This window comes from Pelobates fuscus, chromosome 2, assembly GCF_036172605.1.
Source record: "Pelobates fuscus isolate aPelFus1 chromosome 2, aPelFus1.pri, whole genome shotgun sequence".
In the NCBI taxonomy this organism is placed as follows: domain Eukaryota; kingdom Metazoa; phylum Chordata; class Amphibia; order Anura; family Pelobatidae; genus Pelobates; species Pelobates fuscus.
Window position 1 is genome coordinate 266,375,161 of NC_086318.1, and position 25,149 is coordinate 266,400,309.

Genomic DNA, 25,149 nt, shown 5'->3' on the forward strand with positions numbered 1-25,149 from the left:
CGCACACCTACGACGATCAGCAAACCTCTTTTGAGTAGCAGCAGCACGACAAAGAGCAGCATGGACCTGATCCCACATCTTCCGTAAGGAGGCGAGGTGCTCGTCCAAAGCGGGCATTCCCTTGTCGGAGAATACACCGGGAAGGACAGCGGGTTGGAACCCATAAGCCACCATAAAAGGACTTGCGCCAGTAGAAGAATGAGACACAGTGTTCCTGGCAAACTCAGCCCAGGGAAGGAGACGGGACCAGTTGTCCTGGTGTGCATTCGTGAAACAGCGTAAATACAACTCCACAGACTGATTTGCTCGTTCGGCAGCTCCATTAGATTGCGGATGATAGGAGGAAGTAAACGATAAGGAGACCCCCATCTCAGCACAAAAGCCTCTCCAAAACCGAGAGACAAACTGAGGGCCCCTGTCAGATACGATATCTTGTGGTATACCATGCAAGCGGAACACTTCTTTGGCAAACACCTGAGCCAACTGAACCGCAGAAGGTAGCTTCTTAAGCGGAATGAAGTGCGCCATTTTGGAGAACCTATCCGTTACAGTCAAAATTACTGTCTGCCCATCAGATGAAGGAAGATCCACAATAAAGTCCATGGATAAGTGTGTCCACGGTTTCTTGGGTACAGATAGGGGCATAAGGAGTCCCAGGGGTTTAACATTAGGGGACTTACACTGTGTACAGACACGGCAAGCCTGCACGTAATCTACCACGTCTTTTTTGAGTGAGGGCCACCAAAACTGTTGGAGAAGACCTGTAACGGAGCTCCGTGTACCCCGACCGAGTACCCTCCGTTGATGGATGCTCCTAGCGCTCTCAGAGGACTCCAAGCACTGCAGACGACACCACAACCACCGCAGACTCCACAACCGCCGTAGCTTAACTGGAGCCGCGCCGTCTTCCTTCCACCCTGGATCGGCTTCTGTCCTCCAGGACCGTGTGGGGAAGACCTCTCCTCCAGGAGAGCGTATCTGGAACAAGCTCTTAAAAGAGCTAAGTGATTAAGAGCTTAGGGGAATATGCAGAGCATAGCAATCCCCAGTGTGATATAGCAGTTCCCTCCAATAACGAGACACGGCTACGTATTGAGGGTCAGAAGAGGTCTGAGGACTGGAACACCCAGCCTGCTTTTTATTAGGATAAGGTACACACAGGACACTCCCAGGGGGAGGATGAAATTAACCAATAACAGCATAGTACAGCCCACAGGTTCCCTCCCCTCAGATAAACAGTTAAACCAATTATTACATACAATAAAAATACAGTTTTTACACACACACTGTAACTTTAAAACCATACATTCAATTTCAATAAAAGTTACATATTCAGACTCAGCATACATCAAACATAAACACTTCCAAAAATCAGCCAAATCCCTCCAGTGGATCAAAAGTTAGCTGGAAGTCCTTTATGACCGACCGCAAGCACAATTTCCTGCCCAAAACAGTTCCATAGATTTGGGCTGTGCGGTCGGTCAATTTCATGCGAAAAAAACGACTAAGTCCCATTTCGAACGGGACTTAGTCTCTGGAGCTGCAAGTTCAGTATGGGAGAAGGTAAGGGTCAGCGGTGTTCGGCAAAATGTGTAGCCGATTTCAGTTCCACAGAATCTTTAGCATACACCGCTGACCGCATTCGAGGAAACCAAGATGGCCGCCGCCACGTGCAATTGACCGGCAGTAACCTCACAGCCTGGGAGGTAAATTGCCTGCACACTGTAACTTCTGGGTGGTCCGCCTGTGTGGTACTGGGTTCAGTAAGCCCTATTTACTGAACCAAGTGGGGGAAAGCCAGGAACAAGTTATTTTACCGGTCTGGGGACATAGTCTTAAAGGGGCATTGTTCAGCAAAGTCACAATATGTCCCCAGACGGTTCTTAAAGGGCCATACACACCCAATAAATGTTAATAAGTTTTCAGGGGCACAATCTTCCAGGGGCCATAGTCATGAGGCAGGAGGCTGGCAAACATGCTTCGCCACAATCCAGGGAAGCAGGGCAATTTCTCATTTAAAGGGCCAGTTACAAATAGCGATTTGTAACACATCTCCCCTTTGGGGGGAAGACTAACCAGGCACCTGACCTTCTGTCGGTCAGTGCCTCCGTTAGTCGATCCACCAACCCACAATAAACAGATGTCCGAGTAGCCCCCCCACAACATCAAAGTACAGGAACAGCCCACCCACAACACACAGTCACTGCACCTGGGTATTTGGCTGTGGTAATGAGGCCACATGCCGAGGGTACTTGAAGGGCAGAGGCCAACTGCACTCTGCCCAGATGCCAGCTCTTCTGCTGGGGTAGCCTGCAGGACATCAGGCTCTGGACCAGGGACAAAGGTAGGGCAGAGGCCGACTGCACTCTGCCCAGCTGCCAGCTCTTCTGCTGGGGTAGCCTGCAGGACATCAGGCTCTGGACCAGGGAAAAAGGTAGGGCAGAGGCCGACTGCACTCTGCCCAGCTGCCAGCTCTTCTGCTGGGGTAGCCTGCAGGACATCAGGCTCTGGACCAGGGACAAAGGTAGGGCAGAGGCCGACTGCACTCTGCCCAGCTGCCAGCTCTTCGGCTGGGGTAGCCTGCGGGACATCCGGCTCTGGACCAGGGACAAAGGTAGGGCAGAGGCCGACTGCACTCTGCCCAGCTGCCAGCTCGTCTGCTGGGATGCTTGGGACATAGTCCGGCTCAGTAGCCAAGGGAACATGGACGTCAGTAGGGGTTAATATTGCCTCTGTTAACTCTGGTGCCACGCTAGGAGTTACCTGGGGAGGGGAATTTGTACTTACCCCCTCCTCTGGGTGTCCCGGTGAGGGTAGTTGGGGATCTGGAAAGGCTGTCCAGCATCCCTGTAGGTCAGGCACAGAGACCACGGTCCCATCTGCGCCGTCTGGGGGATTGGTGTCTCCCCTTGTTAGGGTAAGCTGCCGCTGGGGAGAGGGGGTGCTGTGCTCCTTTCCCGGAAACACAGGCTGCCGCTGGAGAGGGAGACCGCCTGTCTCCACTCCCGTAACATTGTCCTGTTGCTGTAGAGAGGGACCAACTGTCTCTGCTCTCTGTAGGACACACTGCTGCTGGGGGGGAAGGACGGCACCTTCGGCCCCCTGGGGTACACACTGCCGCTGGAGAGGGAGACCGCCTGTCTCCACTCCCTTACCATTGTCCTGTTGCTGTAGAGAGGGACCAACTGTCTCTGCTCTCTGTAGGACACACTGCTGCTGGGGGGGAAGGACGGCACCTTCGGCCCCCTGGGGTACACACTGCCGCTGGAGAGGGAGACCGCCTGTCTCCACTCCCTTACCATTGTCCTGTTGCTGTAGAGAGGGACCAACTGTCTCTGCTCTCTGTAGGACACACTGCTGCTGGGGGGGAAGGACGGCACCTTCGGCTCCCTGACACTCACTTTCTCGCTGGAGCCGGGGTGTCCATACCCCCAAACTCCACAATTGGTACTCAAAGTCCCGTGCCGCTTGGTTCTCCGCATTCAACTGGCGTATCACGTCACGGACCAACTCATTTGAAGGGTTTGGGCCATACAAGGCCAGCCGCCTCTTTACTACCTTCATGAAATCAGCGCCCTCCCAGTGCTGTGCCAGGCGGATTTGCCATGCACTGGCTGCTTTCCAGGGTCTTGCTTGCTCCATGCTGCTGTAGGTAGGGATGCTGCGCAGTGGCTAGCGTTGCCCTCAATAACTCTCATACGATACCAGTGTCTCTGAGCTGCTTCTCCTCGCACTAGGACGCCATCCCGCCGCTGCCACCACTGTAACGGAGCTCCGTGTACCCCGACCGAGTACCCTCCGTTGATGGATGCTCCTAGCGCTCTCAGAGGACTCCAAGCACTGCAGACGACACCACAACCACCGCAGACTCCACAACCGCCGTAGCTTAACTGGAGCCGCGCCGTCTTCCTTCCACCCTGGATCGGCTTCTGTCCTCCAGGACCGTGTGGGGAAGACCTCTCCTCCAGGAGAGCGTATCTGGAACAAGCTCTTAAAAGAGCTAAGTGATTAAGAGCTTAGGGGAATATGCAGAGCATAGCAATCCCCAGTGTGATATAGCAGTTCCCTCCAATAACGAGACACGGCTACGTATTGAGGGTCAGAAGAGGTCTGAGGACTGGAACACCCAGCCTGCTTTTTATTAGGATAAGGTACACACAGGACACTCCCAGGGGGAGGATGAAATTAACCAATAACAGCATAGTACAGCCCACAGGTTCCCTCCCCTCAGATAAACAGTTAAACCAATTATTACATACAATAAAAATACAGTTTTTACACACACACTGTAACTTTAAAACCATACATTCAATTTCAATAAAAGTTACATATTCAGACTCAGCATACATCAAACATAAACACTTCCAAAAATCAGCCAAATCCCTCCAGTGGATCAAAAGTTAGCTGGAAGTCCTTTATGACCGACCGCAAGCACAATTTCCTGCCCAAAACAGTTCCATAGATTTGGGCTGTGCGGTCGGTCAATTTCATGCGAAAAAAACGACTAAGTCCCATTTCGAACGGGACTTAGTCTCTGGAGCTGCAAGTTCAGTATGGGAGAAGGTAAGGGTCAGCGGTGTTCGGCAAAATGTGTAGCCGATTTCAGTTCCACAGAATCTTTAGCATACACCGCTGACCGCATTCGAGGAAACCAAGATGGCCGCCGCCACGTGCAATTGACCGGCAGTAACCTCACAGCCTGGGAGGTAAATTGCCTGCACACTGTAACTTCTGGGTGGTCCGCCTGTGTGGTACTGGGTTCAGTAAGCCCTATTTACTGAACCAAGTGGGGGAAAGCCAGGAACAAGTTATTTTACCGGTCTGGGGACATAGTCTTAAAGGGGCATTGTTCAGCAAAGTCACAATATGTCCCCAGACGGTTCTTAAAGGGCCATGCACACCCAATAAATGTTAATAAGTTTTCAGGGGCACAATCTTCCAGGGGCCATAGTCATGAGGCAGGAGGCTGGCAAACATGCTTCGCCACAATCCAGGGAAGCAGGGCAATTTCTCATTTAAAGGGCCAGTTACAAATAGCGATTTGTAACAAGACCCTTGTAAGTCTTGGTAACCCCTGGATGACCAGCCGTTTTGGCTGTGTGAAATAAAGTCAACAACTTCTTTCTGTCTTTTACTTTCACGTACAGCTTACCAGTAGGGGTCTCAGAGGGTGCTTGGGGTTGGTATGACTTGATACCATCAAGAAAAAGAGACGAGATAACCAAACGGGTAGTAGCTATTATATTAGTTGTGGGTACAATGGGCTCAGGAGTGGAGGTAATAGAATCTACAGGTTCGTACTGGCGGGAGATGGCATCAGCCTTGACATTTCGATAACCAGGCCTGTATGTGATTATGTACTGAAAACGTGAGAGAAATAAAGACCATCTAGCCTGACGAGAGGATAACCTCTTAGCATCTGCGATATAGGATAGATTTTTATGATCGGTTATAACCAAAATCTTGTGTCTAGCTCCCTCTAACAAGTACCTCCATTCTTTAAATGCCATCACTATAGCTAATAATTCCCTGTTCCCAACGTCGTAATTCTTTTCAGACTCTGACAAGCGTTTTGAAAAGTACCCACAGGGAAGGAGGGGTTCGTCATATGATTGTCTTTGTGACAACACTGCTCCTATACCTGATTCAGAGGCGTCTACTTCCAGTACAAAGGGAAGGGAAGGATCAGGATGGTGTAACACAGGGGCAGTGGCAAATGCCTTTTTTAGAGTCTCGAAGGCCACAATAGCATTAGGATTCCAAACCCTGGGGTGTAAACCCTTTTTTGTCAGTTTAGTGATAGGGGAAATAATGGATGAGAAGTTTTTAACAAACTTTCTATAATAATTGGCAAACCCTATAAATCGCTGTATTGCCTTAAGTCCTTGGGGAAGGGGCCAGGACAGTATAGCTTCCAATTTTGAAGGATCCATGCTGAATCCTTGTTCAGAAATAACATAACCCAGGAATTGTACAGAGGTTTGGTCGAATAAGCATTTCTCTAATTTACAATAAAGACCATTCTGCAACAACCTTTTAAGCACCATCCTAACATGAGTATGATGTGTCTTCAAATCTGGAGAATATACAAGTATGTCATCTAGGTAGACTACAGCACAGACATGCAGTAGATCTCTAAGGACATCGTTTATGAGGTCCTGAAAAACGGCAGGAGCATTACACAATCCAAAAGGCATGACCAGATACTCGTAATGCCCACTACGCGTATTGAACGCCGTTTTCCATTCATCATTCTCCTTAATACGAACAAGGTTATAAGCCCCCCTGAGGTCTAGTTTAGTAAAATATCTAGAACCTTTGACACGATCAAACAATTCGGTAATGAGGGGAATCGGATAGGCATTTTTAATCGTTATATTGTTTAGGGCTCTGTAGTCTATACACGGTCTCAAATCGCCCTCCTTTTTTGCCACAAAAAAGAAACCAGCACCAGCAGGAGAGGAGGACCTTCTAATAAAACCTTTACTTAAGGCCTCTCGTATGTACTCCTCCATTACCTGGTTCTCTTTTTCAGAAAGAGGGTATACCTTACCCCTAGGCGGCATAGTACCAGGTAAGAGGTTTATGGCACAATCATATTCACGGTGCGGGGGTAGTTTATCTGCCTCCCTTTTTTCAAACACCTTAGCTAGGTCTGCATACACAGGAGGAACATAAACAGAAAGTGGCTTGGCTGTGGGTACATTAAGCAAGCCAACAGGACAAACACGAGTCATACATTCCCTTTGACAAGATTTCCCCCAGGAGAGAATCTCCAAACAACCCCAATCAATCATCGGATTGTGTTTAACCAACCAGGGAAAGCCCAAAACGACAGAGGCTGTAGGGGAGTTGATTATTTGAAAGGACAATCTTTCCTTGTGCAAGGCACCCACAGACATAACCAGTTCTTTGGTCTCATGGGTCACCAGAGGTTTCTCCAGTGGTCTACCGTCTATGGCCTCCACAGCCAAGGGAGTAACCTTTCGGATCAGAGTCAAAGATGCGGTTTTAGCAAAACTCTCATCCATAAGATTGTCAGCAGCCCCTGAATCTATCAAGGCTTTGGTAATCACGGTAGTATTACCAACAAAAAGGGTAACCGTAATAAACGGTCTAGTAATGGGGACGTGAGGGGTAAACGACATAACACCCGAGGTCGACCCCTCTTTAGGCCTTGGGTGCTGCAGTTTTCCCCGCAATTCAGGGCAGGTTCTTAGAAGATGTCCCCTTTTCCCACAGTAAAGGCATAAGCCTTCCCTTCTTCGGTATGATTTTTCTACCTCAGTTAACCCAGTAACACCCAATTGCAAGGTTTCAGGGGGAGGTTGGCTAGAAGGGGGTAATGCCAGTAACGCAGTACTGGGTAAAGCAGGTAACATCTGTGTATACATACGCCTCTGACTACGTCTCTCTCTAATACGGTTATCAATACGGATGATATAATCTATAAGATCATCCAGAAGGACAGGCAATTCCCTGGACGCTATTTCGTCCAGGATGTAAGCAGCCAAACCCTCCTGAAAGGCTGTAACGAGGGCATCATTATTCCAAACCACCTCAGCTGCTAGAGTGCGGAATTCGATAGTGTAATCCGCTACAGATCTGTTAACCTGTCGGACCCTAAGCAGAGCTTTGCCAGAAGAAGCAACCCTACCGGGTTGATCAAATGTGCGTTTGAATGCGGTCAAAAAGTCTGCAAAGGACATTGGGGAAGCATTCTCCCACATGGGATTAGCCCATGCTAAAGCTCTCCCTGACAAGTGGTTTATCAAAAAGGCAATTTTAGTTCTGTCAGTGGGATAGGAACGTGGATTCAGTACCAAATGGATGTCAATTTGATTGAGGAAACCACGACACAAAGCTGGGTCACCACTATAGCGCTGTGGCGGTGTCATATGGACTATATGAGCAGGAACGGGTACTGGAGTGGCAATGGGTTCGGACACAGCAGCAACCGCCTCCTGGACGGCAGGCTGCAGGTGTGCAGTACGAGCCAGTATGGTCTGCAAAGCTGGAGCAAACTGATCCATACGGTGGTCCAAGCCATCCATTCTAGCCTCCTGATTAACTAGGAGCTGTGGTATGTCAGCAGGTTCCATTATGGCCCTGTTGTAATGTCACGATCCCGGGGAACCCAACACGCTAACACACACACAGACACACACACAGAAAGTGTGCTGTACCGGTCCTTAGAGTGGCCGGGCTAAGCACACAAAGAATAGTCAGGAGACAAGCCGAGTAAGGGGAACCAGAAAACAGAATAACGAGAAACAAGCCGAGGTCAAAGGGTAGGAGAAAGTCACAAAGTCAGTATAACAAGCCAGAGGGTACGTAACCAGAAAGCACACGTTCACAATCGATACTATAAAGCAAAGACCACAACAGGGCACAGATAGACAGGAAAGGTAAGTATATAAATCCTAGCCTGAATCCTGATTGGCTAACCACCAATCAGTATTAACAAACACACGTGGGGGATATCTATACCCCCCACTGTGTTTGTTGCACTGTAGCTTTAACGCCGGGTCACGTGAGTGACCCCGGCGCTTAGATAATAGTGCCGGCTCCCAGCGTGCAGCGTTAGACATGCTGCCGCTGGGAGGAGGAGAGGAGGACGCGAGCGGCGTGTCAGGAGGAGAGGACGCCGCTCGCTTAACGGTAAGGGGAGAGGGGACCGCGGGCGGCGACGGACCGAGGGTGAGTGCTGCGAGAGGATTGCAGCCTCCCCTCACCGCTGCCCGCGGAGCCCTGACAGCTTTAATCATAGATTTCAAATGATGCTAAGTCACACCCCTTTTTCTAAGATAGCCACTTATTTTAAAGTAAGGCAATCTTATGTATACTCCCCTCTGTAACTGAATTTTAAACCCATAAAACTAATTGTAGTTTAGAATTCGTGGCCAATACCTTTAACATCAAAAATGGATAACACCTAGAACATTGCTCTCTGTATTGGACAAGACTGTTAAAGACATTTGTTATTACCAGATGGATGATAATTGTTATGTTTGAATAAACATAAGTTAAACTGCAAGATACTTGATTCGATTGTTAAGAAAACTGATATGTGACAAACAAAGATTTCACGGAATGCCAATTTCCTACATTTAATGGTGGAGAATGCGGGCACCAACAGCAAACTTTTGATTTAAGCCTGAATTATGACTGCTACAAGCTACAAGAAGATTACAAGAAGAAGACAAGAAACTCACTGAAGAAAAGTTGAAATTGTTCCCTGAAGAAAAAGCTTTAGTACCCGGCTTGCAACAGGAGAAACACAAGTGACTGATACAGCAGGATGGCATCCCAAAAATCCTTTATTTAAACATTCAGCTTTACTATGCGAAAATAGAGTTGCGCAGGGCGAAAATTCGTTCGAACATGGAAATATGCTCAGTACTGACGGAAGAATAAGACGATAATAATTGAGAGGACAATCTGTATCCTTTTATCCATACTTTATTTATGAAGAAATAAATGTTATGACGAATTGCAGATCGAAGATGGCATTTCGGAGGATTCTCAAGAAATAACTACATATTCCAAAAAGTATTCTTCCATCAGATGATGCGCACACCTGTGGAAATCAAATACTTCAAGGGTATGTGTCTTTAACATGTCTGTAGAAGTTGCTCATATGTATATTGAAACAAATTGTATTAACTGTTTAGTTAATTATGGATTGGCAGCAAAAGACTGCTGTCAAATGTAACAGGATCTGTCTGTAAAAGAGTTAATCCTGAAAATTCTATTGTGTATTGAAATGGTTAGACAGATTAACTGGTATTGAGCAAAGCAATGTGGTTAAAAGGGAAAGAAAAAGTTGCATTACTGGCAAAAGGCTTTCTGGAAACTAAAGATTCTATAAAGGAATGGTGTCAACTTAAAAAAGACCAGTAATTGTTATGTTTGTAATACATCGAAACAAAAAAGAAATGTGTTGTTAAAAACAATTGAAAAATATATGTGTTGTTGCAAGGTCTAGTAAATTTACCTAGCCTCTAGCTAAACTGTAAATCTCCTTAAAAGTGTTAAAAGAAGGAAATCGCCCCCCATGGCTCTCTTTTGAGAGTGCATTGGATGCAACATTAGTTGAAACAAAAACTCAGACTCTCGGCAGTTGTTGAAAGGATTAAGTAATGTCAAGGAAATTAAGATTTTAATATAATGAAAGAAATGCTTAAGAATCAGACTGATCTGTTAAATAGAACCCATAAAACAATGTCTCACATGTCCAATATTAGACTTTGTTACTAATTTTGACAATTTGCAAAAATTGTTAGTCTGGGGAATGTTACAGATATTTTGTGGAAAAATCTGAAAGATTTGGATTTTAGTTTGGAAGTAGAAGTTGTGTGAAAAGGGCAGAAGAGAAGAAAAGATATAGAAAAATTGGGAAATTGTGCAAGGAAAAGGGTCAGATGGATACTCTCAGATTAGCCAGATTGATTAAAATGTGTCTAAATATGATGAGCAGAGAGGACCTTTTTACAATATGAGGGTTTTTGAAGGTGAAATGAATAAACGAAAATTTAGTGATGTGGTAGCCACCAGATGTCGTTTGATCTGGCTGCCAGCCTCATTAAGTGAATGGGTTAAAAATTAACTCATTGATGTGTTGGAGGATAAAGAATGTGAAAAGCCCAGAGTTTAGTTGCAGGGATTGTTTCCAAATATATTGCTAATGGTTGTACAGTGTGAAACTGGTTTGAATAGTTTAGAATTTTCTATTTTTGATTAATTTAAATGGAGAAAATTATGATATACATGTTTGTGCTAATTTAAGGAATAAGACATGGAATTGATTAATGCTAAAAAAGAAAAAACAGTTTACTATGTCTAAAGAGTAACACAGGCAGAGTGTTAGTGAATATGTCTCTAGAATATCAGGGTAACCAAATGAGCTAGATTAAGAGATTTTGCTGCTATGGAAATTATGAAATCCTTGCAATTGTTAAAAAGGAAAAACACAGGAATAACTACAATGTTGCACAGACACACTTTTGTCTAGGGATACTTCAGCAGGACTGGCCCCTATTAAAATTGTGTCTAGTGAAGAAGGTAGAAGGAGAAATTAGGTTATTAATTGAAAATGGTAATTTTAGAGTGAGGTTTAAGGAAAGACCACAAAATTAACAAAATTACCAGGGTACTAAAAACTATTCGGCCACACCCCAAGATAGATATTATAGGGTTTTATTAGAGTAATTCTATGGTATGCTATAATTGCAACCAATAAGGTCATGCTCGGAGATATTGTCCTAAATATGAAGAAAAAACTTACCCAGTGAAAGGGAAAGAAAATTGAATTTCCCAGACCACAAAAATCTACAGAGAGTGGCAGCTGTAAAAACAGAGCATACATCTTCAACCAACCCCCCTCACATATCAAATTCATGTGAAGAGTGTATACTGATGTTAAATGCCATTGAAATTCAGCAAGTGAAATCTGCCTAAACTCATCAATAAATAGGGATGTGAAACCCCTAGCTATTATCAGATCTATCTTGCTGATAACGAAGTGAAGATGGGCGACCATATATTTATGGAAGACTAGAGGGAAATATAACAGAGTGTTATTAGAAACAGGAGCAGGAATTACTCTAATAAAACACGCTTGCCTTTAAAAATTTAAGCATATCAACAAATCCCTTCTAAGTTTTTAATTGAACAAATGCACATGAAATTCTATCCACTGATAATGAAGTTGAGATTGAAGGAGGAAAAATCTTTTGGTGATTTATAGTTGCACCTCTCTTCCCACTGTACTATTATTATGGGAATGGATGTTATCAATGAAAAAAAGTTGTATGTGGATTTATTAAATTTGGTTTTATGGCAAGCTTTAGGTGAGAGCAAAACAGGTTGAGTGGTTAAACCTAATAATTTAAGATAGTTTAGTCATGATATAACTGTAAAACAGAGTGAAGTGTCATCTTCTATACAACAAGATGATGAGGTTGTACCATATCTTAAAACTAAATACCCCACAGTGTGCTCTAAGTCTAAACAAGATTGTGGGATAGTGAATTTGCAAGTTGTAATTGTAGTTCTAGACCCCCTGCAGTTAAACAATATAAGATCCCAAAGAATAAGAAGAATGTGTGAATCAGGTGATAAAAGCATTGGTATCTCAAGGAGTGTTGAGAGTGGGTAATTCCAAATGTAAGTCACCATTTGGCTAATAATCAAGCCAATGGCACTTATGGTTTAATTGTAGACACGTATGTGGTGAATAAGTAAATCTCATCAGATATCATGGCGCAAATAGATGCTAATGTTAAGTACTTTCTGTATTGGATATAGTCAATGTGTTCTTTTCTATACCATTCAATCCAGATAGCTAGTATCGCTATGCTTTTACCTTTAAAAATCATCAATATCTGTTCCAGGTGTTGCTACAGGGCTTCCACGCCTCACCAGCTTACTTTCATAAAGCAATGGCTCGAGTATTGGAACCCCTGGGGTATGGGAATAAGATTTTGCAATATATTGATGATCTGTTAAGTTCAAACAGTAACAAGGGAAGAGCATGAGCAGATACTGTGTGATATTTGTCAAACACTGGCAGATAATGGGTTAAAACTGAACACATTCAAAGTGCAGATCTTGAAGGAAAGATTTACTTTCCTAGGAGTTAATATAGATCCAGAATGTAAAACGCCATGTACAGCAAGGGTTAAAGCATTTTAGCAATTGCCAAGGCAAATGACAGTGTATCATCTACAGAAATGTTTAAGCTTGATAAATGTTAGCAGAGAATTTATATATGATATGGCAGGGATAGCAAAACCCTTATGCAATATGCTAAAATATAAAAGAGAAGATCATCTGGACAGGGGAATTTGAAAAGAGTTAAATCTGTTAAAAGATGCTCTCACACAAGTGCCTGTGCTAGCTGCTCCCATTGAAACAGTACCATATATTGTTCAATGTTACGCAGGTGTCTCTTCATTAATAACAGTTTAATGCAAAGGTAGCATGAATCTTTACGAATACTGGGATATTTTTCTAAAATTATGTATCCAGTGGAAAGAGGAATGTTTTCCTGTGTAAAACAGCTTATGGCTGTATGATGGGCTTTAGAAGCAACACAACACATGGCAGGATTTGGACAGATACATTTACAAACCCCCCAAATATCTAAAACTGTTACAAAATTGTTCTGAGTTAGGAGTATATAGCCAGAGGGTAGCTCATTGAATATTGAAGTTACAAGATAAACCACTCAGGGTAGAAACCAGTAAAAGATATGCTATTCCTGATTTGATGTCAGAAGGAAATGGAAATATAATCCCGATCTCCTTTTGAGAAGCAAACAATACAAGGGATTTCTAGTTTGTATGTGGAGGGACGAGATTTTATGTTTATGGATTACATCACACAGGTTATGCCATATATGACGATTAAACAAAAGAATTGCAAAGATAGACTGCCAGGCCATATGTCTGCTCAGAAAGCGGAGTTAGAGTCTGTAAAGAAAGTTCTAGAAATAACAGTATATGACCCAGTGAATATAATCAGTGACAGCAGTTATGTAGTTAAAGCTTTAACACTTCACCTTCCAATATGGAGAAAAGAGGAATGGTAGATTCTCAGGATAAAGCTTTAAAACATGCAGGTATTCTGGCAGAACTGTTTAATTATGAAAAAGAAAATAAAGGTTTAACTTGTTGTGGTGAAACAGACTTGTAGATCAGGAATTAAAGGAAACTTTGTCTGGGGAGTTGTAATACTTGGAAAATCTAATGAGTGCAACTGTTAGTAAAAGACAAATAACAAATACCCTATAAGATCAGATAGAGAATGAAAGGATGTAGCTTTCAGTATAGAAAGAATGGGTCTAGATACTGAAACTGGCATGTACAGGGTTAAACACAATGAAACACAAACATTTGTACCTAGTGGCTTATTACAAGGGCTGATTGTATTCAATCATCGTACACAGGGCATTTGGGTACAGGACAACTATTTAAGGTCCTGCAAAATAAATTGTATCATCCTAATTTAAAACAAAAAGTGTAGAAATATTTTGCAGAAGTGTCTCATATGTGTTCAATTAATCCAAGACCTAAATACTAGAAACCAAAATTGCAGAGAGTTCCTTTGGCAAAAATACCATGGTACTCTATATAAAATAATTTCTAAATTAAAATAAATAAAATAAAATAGAAATAAAAATGCTTTAAGATAAGAGTAATTGGTTAACATATTTACCAGGAGTATTAATGTCTATTCCTGCAAATCCAAACTCAAGTGTCACCTCATGAGTTAGTGACATGTAGAACTATGTAATCACTTTCCCTAATAAACCTTTTGTTCCAAGTACATTCAAAGTTACAGCAGAACATGCTGAATAGTTGAAAGTATTACAGGAACATCTATTGTTAGATTTGAAGTTTGCTACTTCAAATGTCGTCCCTTATGGTAAACTATGTTTTAAAGTTGTACAGCGCTACGGAATCTGATGGCGCTATATAAATAAATTAAATAAATATAAAGAAGTAACACAGGGAAATTATGCAGATATGCTTAAGCCAGGTTACAAGGCAATGGTAAATCATTTAAAACACCAGGTCTATGAAAAGCAAGTTGGGAAGGTCCTTATGGACCTTATGTTGGTCTAAGAATAAAAATTAGAACAAACTGTGTTACAGGGTTAAAAAGCAAACATTGGTACAAAGTGTAATAAATCAATTCTTGTGCTTAGTGATCAATGTAAAAGAAATGTACTAAGGTATAAGAAATGTACTAATGTATAAGAATAGTAAACTGCCATCTGTTTTTCATTACAGAACTAATACTGTTTTACATGGACAAAAACCTGTATGCTTTTAAATAAAAGGACAAATTGTTTGGACTTTCAAAGGACATTATGGACTTTCAAAGAGACTGTGCTTGTGGATTCGATTGGAGAGGACAGTATTTCATGGACTAAATCAAACCGATTGTGATTTATGGTTAATGTAAACTGTATACAATTTCACAGCATAATAACTATGATACTGTTATTATTAATGTTAGGTAAAATCAATGCCCAAGGTAAATTAATGAATTAGTGAAAAATGTAAAGGTAATCGTAACAAGAATTTTGTTCTTAGGAGTTCAGAAATGAAAGGGTTAAAATGTCTTGCTTCTCCCTCTTGGAGTGTAAAAAGCAATACAGACAACTGGAAATGGCTGTGTTAAAAGGCCTTTCCTTGTAAACTGATACTTGGATCAATATCAGAGAACAAAATTAAAATCCCATAAATAATTGGTATAAGTAAATTATGATGCATTATATTTACATAAAAGCATCACAGAGGGGCTTGAAAAATATTATTATGTACTTTAAATGTATTTAATGTGTTGATATAAATATTATAAGTTTTATTCAGATTGCTTCCAGAACACTGAAATTGAGAAGCCATACCTTGGCCTATAGAGTATTACAGACTTTCATTGTATAGGAATGGAGACCACATCTGGTTCACTTTAGTGATGTTGAAGGGCCTGTTTATAATAACCTTTGACCTAAGCTTTGCTAGCCAGTCTCCCTCTGTATTACCATGGCTCATATTTCTAAAGGCATCTATTCATTTACTATGCATATATAACTCCTTTGTGTAGCTTACCGCCAAAACTATAACGTATGGCTTTAATCATAGATTTCAAATGATGCTAAGTCACACCCCTTTTTCTAAGATAGCCACTTATTTTAAAGTAAGGCAATCTTATGTATACTCCCCTCTGTAACTGAATTTTAAACCCATAAAACTAATTGTAGTTTAGAATTCGTGGCCAATACCTTTAACATCAAAAATGGATAACACCTAGAACATTGCTCTCTGTATTGGACAAGACTGTTAAAGACATTTGTTATTACCAGATGGATGATAATTGTTATGTTTGAATAAACATAAGTTAAACTGCAAGATACTTGATTCGATTGTTAAGAAAACTGATATGTGACAAACAAAGATTTCACGGAATGCCAATTTCCTACATCCTTAATATGAAAAAAATACAACAATACATACTAAGGTCCTCTTTAAACTGGAGGGTTTTGAGATAATGGTGAGACAGATAATATATAGAAACAAAAATACATACAGATGTAGAGGCCTCTTCCAGTTATTATTATTCCAATTATTATTGATTACCTTAGGCTCCACCCATCTATTTCTCCAATTATCTCCCGTTACATTGCTTCCTTTAGCACTGTCCCAATTCCTATGGTCCCTCTGTGGATCTCTCCATCTTTTGTCAAAGTTCTGTTTTGGTCTCCAGATCTCATTATCCCTCTTGTTCTGGAGTACATCCCACCTCTGGTTTCTCCATTCACCATCTATATCTCTACCAGAGTCGACCTTAAATGTTCTTATGGCTGAAACAGAGAAGGCCTGTTCTGAGGAAGGATGTGTAACGAGAATATACCCCTACACGCAGGATCCAGCTAAACAGAAGGCAGAACAGAGGAGAGATACGTCTACCGGACCTTAGAATGGCCGGACTCGACGTATATAGGAGAAGTACAGAGTCAGGAACAATCCGAGGTCAAGGGCACAAAGAGACAGCGTAAACGAGGACAAGCCGGGGTCTGGTACACAGGAAACAGCAAGCCGGCAAACAGAACAGACAAGGATAAAGCGAAAACGAAGTCAGAATACAAAGCTAAGGTCAAGTACGGAGGAACACAACTGAACACAAGAAGCGCTAAAGGGAACTGTAGCAGAAACCACGATAGGGCAAGGAACTAAGGGAAAAGGGTAAGTATAAATAGGTTCAAAACTAATGTGATTGGCTCCTGTCACTTCCACACCCCCAAAAGGTAAGTGTATGGGGTGTGTGGGATGACAGGGGCCAATGGGAGCCTTTTGGCAATTTAGGCTCCCACTGTCTCTTTAAGAGCGCGCCCGAGACTCTCGGCGCGCTCTTAGATTCAGGCGGGACATGTGACCGCATCTCGCGGTCACTGCCCGCCTTCCTGCCTGAAGCGTCGGATGAGCCGCGCGCGGCTCGTGCAGCTGCAGGACCGCGCACGGCTTGAAGAGAGGACCGCGGCCGGCCCCTGGGAAAGGTGAGTAACGCTACAGTACCCCCCCCTGAGGACACGCCCTCCGGGCGGGCAGGACTAGGTCGGGCAGGAAAACGTGAATGGAAAGAACGCACAAGGCGGGGAGCATGAACAGCATCAGCAGAAATCCAACTGCGCTCCTCAGGCCCATAACCCTTCCAATGTACCAAGTACTGAAGCCGACCCCTAAGGAAACGAGAGTCAAGAACAGCAGACACTTCGAATTCCTCATGACCCTCCACAGAGACAGGAGGAGGAGGAGGAGCATGCCGGGTATAGCGGTTGCGCACGTAAGGCTTCAACAACGAGGTGTGAAAAACATTAGGTATGCGCAGATTCTTAGGCAGACCCAATGCATAAGAAACGGGATTAACCTTATGTATAATACGATAAGGACCAATGAAGCGGGGAGCCAATTTCATAGAAGGCACCCGGAGACGAATATTCCGCGTGGAAAGCAAAACTCTGTCCCCCACAACATAGGAAGGAGCCGCTCTGCGATGCTTGTCAGCCTGAGCCTTCTGGCGAGCAGCAGAGTCAACCAAAGAACGCTGAACCTGCTCCCAAGTATTATGCAAACCAGCCAAATGCTCATCCAGAACTGGCATGCCCTGTGAGGAGAATGCAGCCGGGAGAACAACGGGATGCTGGCCATAGACGACGTAAAAAGGGCTTTTGCCGGAAGAATCATGAGTGGCGTTATTGCGAGCAAATTCAGCCCAAGGAAGCAGGTCAGACCAATTGTTCTGATGGTGAGACACAAAACAATGGAGGTACTGCTCCAGAGACTGGTTGGCACGTTCAGCAGCTCCATTAGACTGGGGATGGTAAGCGGAAGAAAACGAGAGAGAAATACCCATTTCTGTACAAAAGGCTTTCCAGAACCTGGAAATAAATTGGCTACCCCTATCGGACACAATAGATAAGGGAATGCCATGTAACCGAAATACTTCTCTAGCGAAGATAAGGGCCAGTTCCTTGGATGTGGGCAACTTGCGAAGAGACACAAAGTGAGCCATTTTGGAAAACCGGTCAACTATCATCAGGATGACTGTGTTACCATTCGAAGGGGGTAATTCAACAATAAAATCCATAGATAGGTTGGACCAAGGTCTCTCGGGAATGGGTAACGGATGCAACAGCCCACAAGGAACTCTGCGAGAGGATTTCATACAGGCACACGTAGTACAAGCACTTATATAGTCAGTGACATCCTTTCGTAAGGAATCCCACCAAAAATACCGAGAAACAGCTGACACTGTTTTGGAAATACCAGGATGTCCAGCCATCTTAGTATCGTGATATAGTGACAGAATATCCCGTCTCTCGGGAACGTCAACGAACAATTTATCATTAGGCCTCTCGCTAGGTGCCATGCTTTGTTTCGCTTGTATGGCCTGCAATAGGGACGAGGAAATAGATAATACAGTAGTTGCTATCATCCTGTCTGGGGGAATGACAGGAGTAACATCAATCTCCTGTTTGTCAATAGTTTCAAACTGTCTGGACAGAGCGTCCGCTTTAGTGTTCCGATCACCTGGCCTATAGGTGATTATATAATTGAAATGGGACAAGAACAGTGACCACCTAGCCTGCCTGGAAAACAATCTTATAGCTTCGCTAAGGTAGGACAGGTTCTTATGATCCGTAAATATGAGGATGGGATCCTTAGTGCCTTCTAACAAATGTCTCCATTCTTTGAGTGCTAAAATGATAGCAAGGAGTTTGCGATTACCCACATCATAATTCCTCTCTGCTTTGGACATTTGTTTAGAAAAGAAGCCACAAGGATGCAATGGCTTTTCAGGAGACTCTCTTTGAGATAAAACAGCACCTACCCCGATATCTGAAGCATCAACTTCAAGTATATAGGGCAATGAGGGGACAGGATGCTGTAAAATAGGTGCAGAGGCGAACGTAGTCTTAAGGAAGTCAAAAGCTTGAAGTGCCTCGGTAGACCAGACCCGAGTATTGCCATCCTTTTTTGTCATACGAGTAATAGGTGCTACAATAGACGAAAAACCTTTGATAAAACGTCTATAATAATTAGAGAAACCCAGAAAACGCTGGATGGCTTTTAGACCTTGCGGCAGAGGCCATTCTATGACAGCAGCGAGCTTCCGGGGATCCATACGAAAACCCTTAGCGGAAATCAAATACCCCAAAAACTGGACTTCGGATTGGTCGAATAGACATTTTTCTAATTTACAATAAAGACCATTAGCAAGAAGGGTCTTCAGAACGGTCGTAACATGTTTGTGATGAGTGTGTAAGTCTGTAGAATATATTAAAATGTCGTCTAAGTACACAATAACGAATGAGTGAATAAAGTCTCTCAAGACATCATTAATAAACTCTTGGAATACTGCTGGGGCATTGCAAAGCCCAAATGGCATGACGGTATACTCATAATGACCTGACCTAGTGTTAAAGGCTGTCTTCCATTCGTGGTCTTTTTTTATACGTATCAAATTGTATGCTCCTCTAAGATCTAATTTGGTGAATACCGTAGCCTGTTTGAGCCTGTCAAACAATTCTGTTATTAATGGTATAGGGTAAGCATTTTTGATGGTGATTTTATTAAGACCTCTATAATCAATGCAAGGTCTTAAATCACCTTCTTTCTTCGATACAAAGAAGAACCCTGCTCCAGCCGGAGAAGAGGATCTCCTAATAAATCCCTTATCTAATGATTCTTTAATATATTCCTCCATGACACGGTTTTCTTGAACCGATAAGGGGTACACCCTGCCCTTTGGAGGTATAGTGCCAGGCAACAAGTCAATAGCACAATCGTAGGGTCTGTGAGGCGGTAATTTGTCAGCCTCTCTTTTATCAAAGACAGTCTTTAAAGATAAATACTGAGAGGGTATAGCCGTAGACAAAGGAGGAGTGGTAGGAACATTAATAGAATTCACAGGCGTGACTTCAATAGTACACGATTCATGGCAGGCCTCACTCCATGATTTTATCTGCCCTGTCTCCCAGTCAAAAAGGGGATTGTGGGCACGTAACCATGGATACCCTAACACTTTTTCTTTCCCCATATTGATAACGCCGTATTGGCGAAACGCGTTTATGGTTATTATATTGTGTATTTTTAATATTAAAGTATATTTTACTACTTTTTAATATTGTATTTTTATACACATTTATCTTACTTTTTACCTGGCCTTTTATCATTATTCCGGACTCCAAGTAATCCTAGGTGGGGATAATACCACCAGCGCTATTTAAAGGGAGCAGTTGACCTGCTCCCCTCTTGTGAGTATCCATTTTATTTCTTTATTTTATTCATTAGTCACATATCAGTGTACACTATTGGTTGTCTCTCTCTATCCGAGTGTCTGACGTATATAGGACGGAGGAAACACACCGAATACGAAGAACACCCACTGCATATCCCATAAGCGGGGATTAAACCGCTGCACGCCCTCCACACCAGAGCAAGTTCTTGCTCTTCCAAATGTGAGTTTGCATTCAAGAGTTTTATATTATTTTTACCTCTTCATTTTTAACCTACTGCACTATCCGGCTCCCTTTCTTGTCTCTTACATATGAGTGGACTCACAAGGAAGAACTAATCAAGAAAAAGTGTTCCGGACTGAATATTGCCATATCAGACGACTGCACCAAATATATCTAGATAAGACTTTTTATTATATTTTTTTATTTATTTATTTTTATTTTCTATCCTTCGTTCCAATTTTGGACTTTTTATTCTAATTCCTATAGGCGCAGCTCTTATTTTTATTTGCTTTCTACGATACCCTAACACTAACTGTGAAGAGGGAGAGGTGATGACCTGGAACCGTATGGTTTCATAGTGTAAAACCCCTGTGTACATGTGTAACGGTGCAGTCTCATGAGTAACAACTGGAGATATCAATGGTCTACCATCTATGGCCTCAACGGCCAAGGGTATCTCCTTCTCCCTGATGGGAATGTTGTTTTTCTTTACAAAACCAGAGTCTATAAAATTCTCGGCTGCCCCAGAGTCAACCAAGGCGTATATATTTTCAACTATACAACTCTCTCCCATATGTAACGAAACAGGGAGAAGCAGTCGGTTAGGAGGCAATGTAGGAGACTTAGAAATCACACCCAAGGCCAGTCCCCTATAAGGTCTTAGGTGCGAGAGTTTTCCGGGAGCAAAGGACATTCCTTTACCATATGGTCTCTCCTACCACAATATAGGCAGAGTCCCTCCCTTCTCCTATGTAATTTTTCATTATCAGAGAGTTTGGCAACCCCTAATTGCATAGGTTCCTCTTCGGATACTTTTACACTCTCCGGTGTATCAACTCTGGGGTGAATAGGTGTAACAAAACGTCTGTTTCTGTTCTTGGTATAGAGTCTGTCACGAATCCTATTATCTATATCGATGAGGTAGTCAATAAGGTCCTCTAAAGCAACAGGAAGCTGCTTAGCTGCTACCTCATCCAATATAGAGTCTGATAAGCCTTCCATGAAGGCAGTAGTTAACCCATTGTTGGTCCAATCTACCTGTGAGGCAAGAGTACGAAACTGTATAGCGTAATCAGCCACAGACCTAGAACCCTGTTTAACCCTCATTAATGCTCTTGCGGCATTTTTAGACCTTTTCATAGTGTCAAAAGTTCTGCGAAATGCTGTAAGGAAACTGTGAAAGTCATGCACCATAGGTCCATTAGCTTCCCAAATAGGATTTGCCCATTCAAGTGCTTTGTCGGTAAGTTGGTGCATAAAGAACCCAACCTCTCTGTGGGAAATGAACGAGGATACTTCTCAAAGTGAAACTCTATTTGGTTAATGAACCCTCTGCATGTCTTAGAATCCCCTCCATACCTAGGAGGAGGTGTTAAATGGGCCGTAGCATTAGGCACAGTCGATACTTCAGGAAGAAGGGGTGTAGGAGGGTTAGGTGTGGTTGCTGGAATGGTTCTAGCTAAGAGCGTCTGAAGAGCCTGGGCTATCTGATCCATTCGTTGATCCTGCTCTACAAATCTAGCCTCATGAGACGCCATCTGTTGAGCTAAATCTGCGGGGTCCATGGCCCTATCGTAATGTAACGAGAATATACCCCTACACGCAGGATCCAGCTAAACAGAAGGCAGAACAGAGGAGAGATACGTCTACCGGACCTTAGAATGGCCGGACTCGACGTATATAGGAGAAGTACAGAGTCAGGAACAATCCGAGGTCAAGGGCACAAAGAGACAGCGTAAACGAGGACAAGCCGGGGTCTGGTACACAGGAAACAGCAAGCCGGCAAACAGAACAGACAAGGATAAAGCGAAAACGAAGTCAGAATACAAAGCCAAGGTCAAGTACGGAGGAACACAACTGAACACAAGAAGCGCTAAAGGGAACTGTAGCAGAAACCACGATAGTGCAAGGAACTAAGGGAAAAGGGTAAGTATAAATAGGTTCAAAACTAATGTGATTGGCTCCTGTCACTTCCACACCCCCAAAAGGTAAGTGTATGGGGTGTGTGGGATGACAGGGGCCAATGGGAGCCTTTTGGCAATTTAGGCTCCCACTGTCTCTTTAAGAGCGCGCCCGAGACTCTCGGCGCGCTCTTAGATTCAGGCGGGACATGTGACCGCATCTCGCGGTCACTGCCCGCCTTCCTGCCTGAAGCGTCGGATGAGCCGCGCGCGGCTCGTGCAGCCGCAGGACCGCGCGCGGCTTGAAGAGAGGACCGCGGCCGGCCCCTGGGAAAGGTGAGTAACGCTACAGGATGCTAATCCACCAATTGTCAGCTCTAGTTAGTACCATTTCTAAGTCTGCTGGTGTTGGATGAAAAAGCCTGACACATTCTTGACACTCCCAGGGAAGGGCTTCCATTAATTTAGTTATGTGTTCTGGTGAACCCAACATAACAGGGTGCTGTGGCTGGTGCAATGTAGTCCAAAACAATAACCATGGGCTACTCTCTAGGACCATCTTTTGGCCTCATAGTATTTTTTGCTATTTCTTTTGCTGAGAAGACAGAAATTAGTTGCAGCAATTCTTCCTGCCTGATCAGACACACTGTTATTAAATCCCAATAGTCTGCTAGCCAAAGGACCCATAGCATATTCTAACAGTTCTGTCCATTCTGTCCAAGTTAAGACCTCCTTTTTTTAGCTCTATTTGCTCCCCTCATAAACAAATGTGTAAAGGTGTTTAAAGTTGTTAGTTGGCATAATTCCCCACCATTTATGGAAATTTTCTTTGTCTTTGATTGACATAGTCCTTGTCTAGAGAAGCTAGTAGGCATTTCGCTTGCATTAAAATGTTCAGTTATTATTATAGGGGCCTGTGGGACACAATTTACAATTGGCACATTTCACTTGTGTTTTGTTCCCAGCACTGGTTCTTTACTTTCAGATATAAAATAAGACTGGCCCGGGCATACTCTAGGAATCTCCTTATCCCATTTATTTATGTTTTCTTTAGTTTTCATTTGATATTCCATAACTAGATTTTGGAGTTCAGTGATCTTAGCACTATATGCATCTCTCTGTTGTTCTATAGCCTTTAGTTTCTTCTCCAACCCCTCAATCATTGTGTTTGTTCTTAGGGCAGCTATTTTAAAACAATCTTTCATCAAGAGCATCTTCCATTCTATTAGTGGGTACTAAATTATCTTGCTGCAATTCAAGTACCATGTTTGCCAAACCCTCTATTGCAGCAACAACCGCTTGTGCTCCAAGCTTTTCCTTTTCTTAATGTGGCACTTTTTGTTAGTAACAATCTGCGTCAAAACATCCATGAAACCATCATATTTTCCACAATTGGGCCTGTTTGTTCTGGAAGCTCATATGGTCCATCATGTTTTTCAATGTCATTCTTGAAGTACTCTAGGACTTCTGCAGAAAAATACTTAGTACGTAGAAATGACATTTTAAAACAGAGCTCTGCCTGAGTCTTTAATCGAAATAGACCAGCAGATTAAGTAAAAAAAAAAAAAAAAAACAAGCTTTGAACAATGGGATTAATTTAAAAAAAAAAAAAAGAAAGAAACTGGCTCCAAAGAGATTGAACCATTTGAGAAACTTAATTACATTACCCTATTCAAACAAACTATTGTCTTTTGAAAAAAAACGTCAGTCTCAATACAACAAGTGCAGTGGGGGGTTTACAAATAAACAGACTAACTTCAGCACAATGATAATTCCCAACCATATAACAATCTAACATAGGCACCTTTACTTCATAATAACATTTACCCCAAATACAAACTGTTCATTTTCTATTAAACACACTCCAGTGTAAAAATTGAAATGTTAATCTGGCTAATAGTGATGTCCCGAACGGTTCGCTGGTGAATAGTTCCCGGCGAACATAGCGCATTCGCCACGGATGGCGAACATATGCGATGTTCGGTCCGCCCCCTATTCGTCATCATTGAGTAAACTTTGACCCTGTACCTCAGTCAGCAGACACATTCCCGCCAATCAGCAGCAGACGCTCCCTCCCAGACCCTTCCACCTCCTAGACAGCATACAATTTAGATTAATTCTGAAGCTGCATTCATTATTTTTTTTTGTATTATTATTATTATTATTTTTTTATTTGTGTTTGTGTTTATTATACATTATCCCCCATAGCCAGTAACCTGTGTTTATTATACATTATCCCCCCATAGCCAGTAACCTGTGTTTATTATACATTATCCCCCCATAGCCAGTAACCTGTGTTTAATATACATTATCCTACCATAGCCAGTAACCTGTGTTTATTATACATTATCCTCCCATAGCCAGTAACCTGTGTTTATTATACATTATCCCCCCCATAGCCAGTAACCTGTGTTTATTATACATTATCCCCCATAGTCATTTAACGTTGGACCCAGGGCCGGCGCGTCCATAAGGCGGCACAGGCGGCCGCCTTAGGCCGCACGGGCTCTGGGGGCGCAATATTTCAGTGGCAGGCAGGAGGGAAGCTCTACCTCGTGCCGGCCACCATCTGGACCCCGGCGTGGCAGTGCTGTGATGTGATAAGGCGCGGCGAGGGAGCTCTAATCTCACTGCTCTGCTCCCTTGCGCGCTGTCTGCTGATGCCGCGGGAGCTGTAATATGATGTCATATTCCGGCTCCCGTGGTATCAGCAGACAG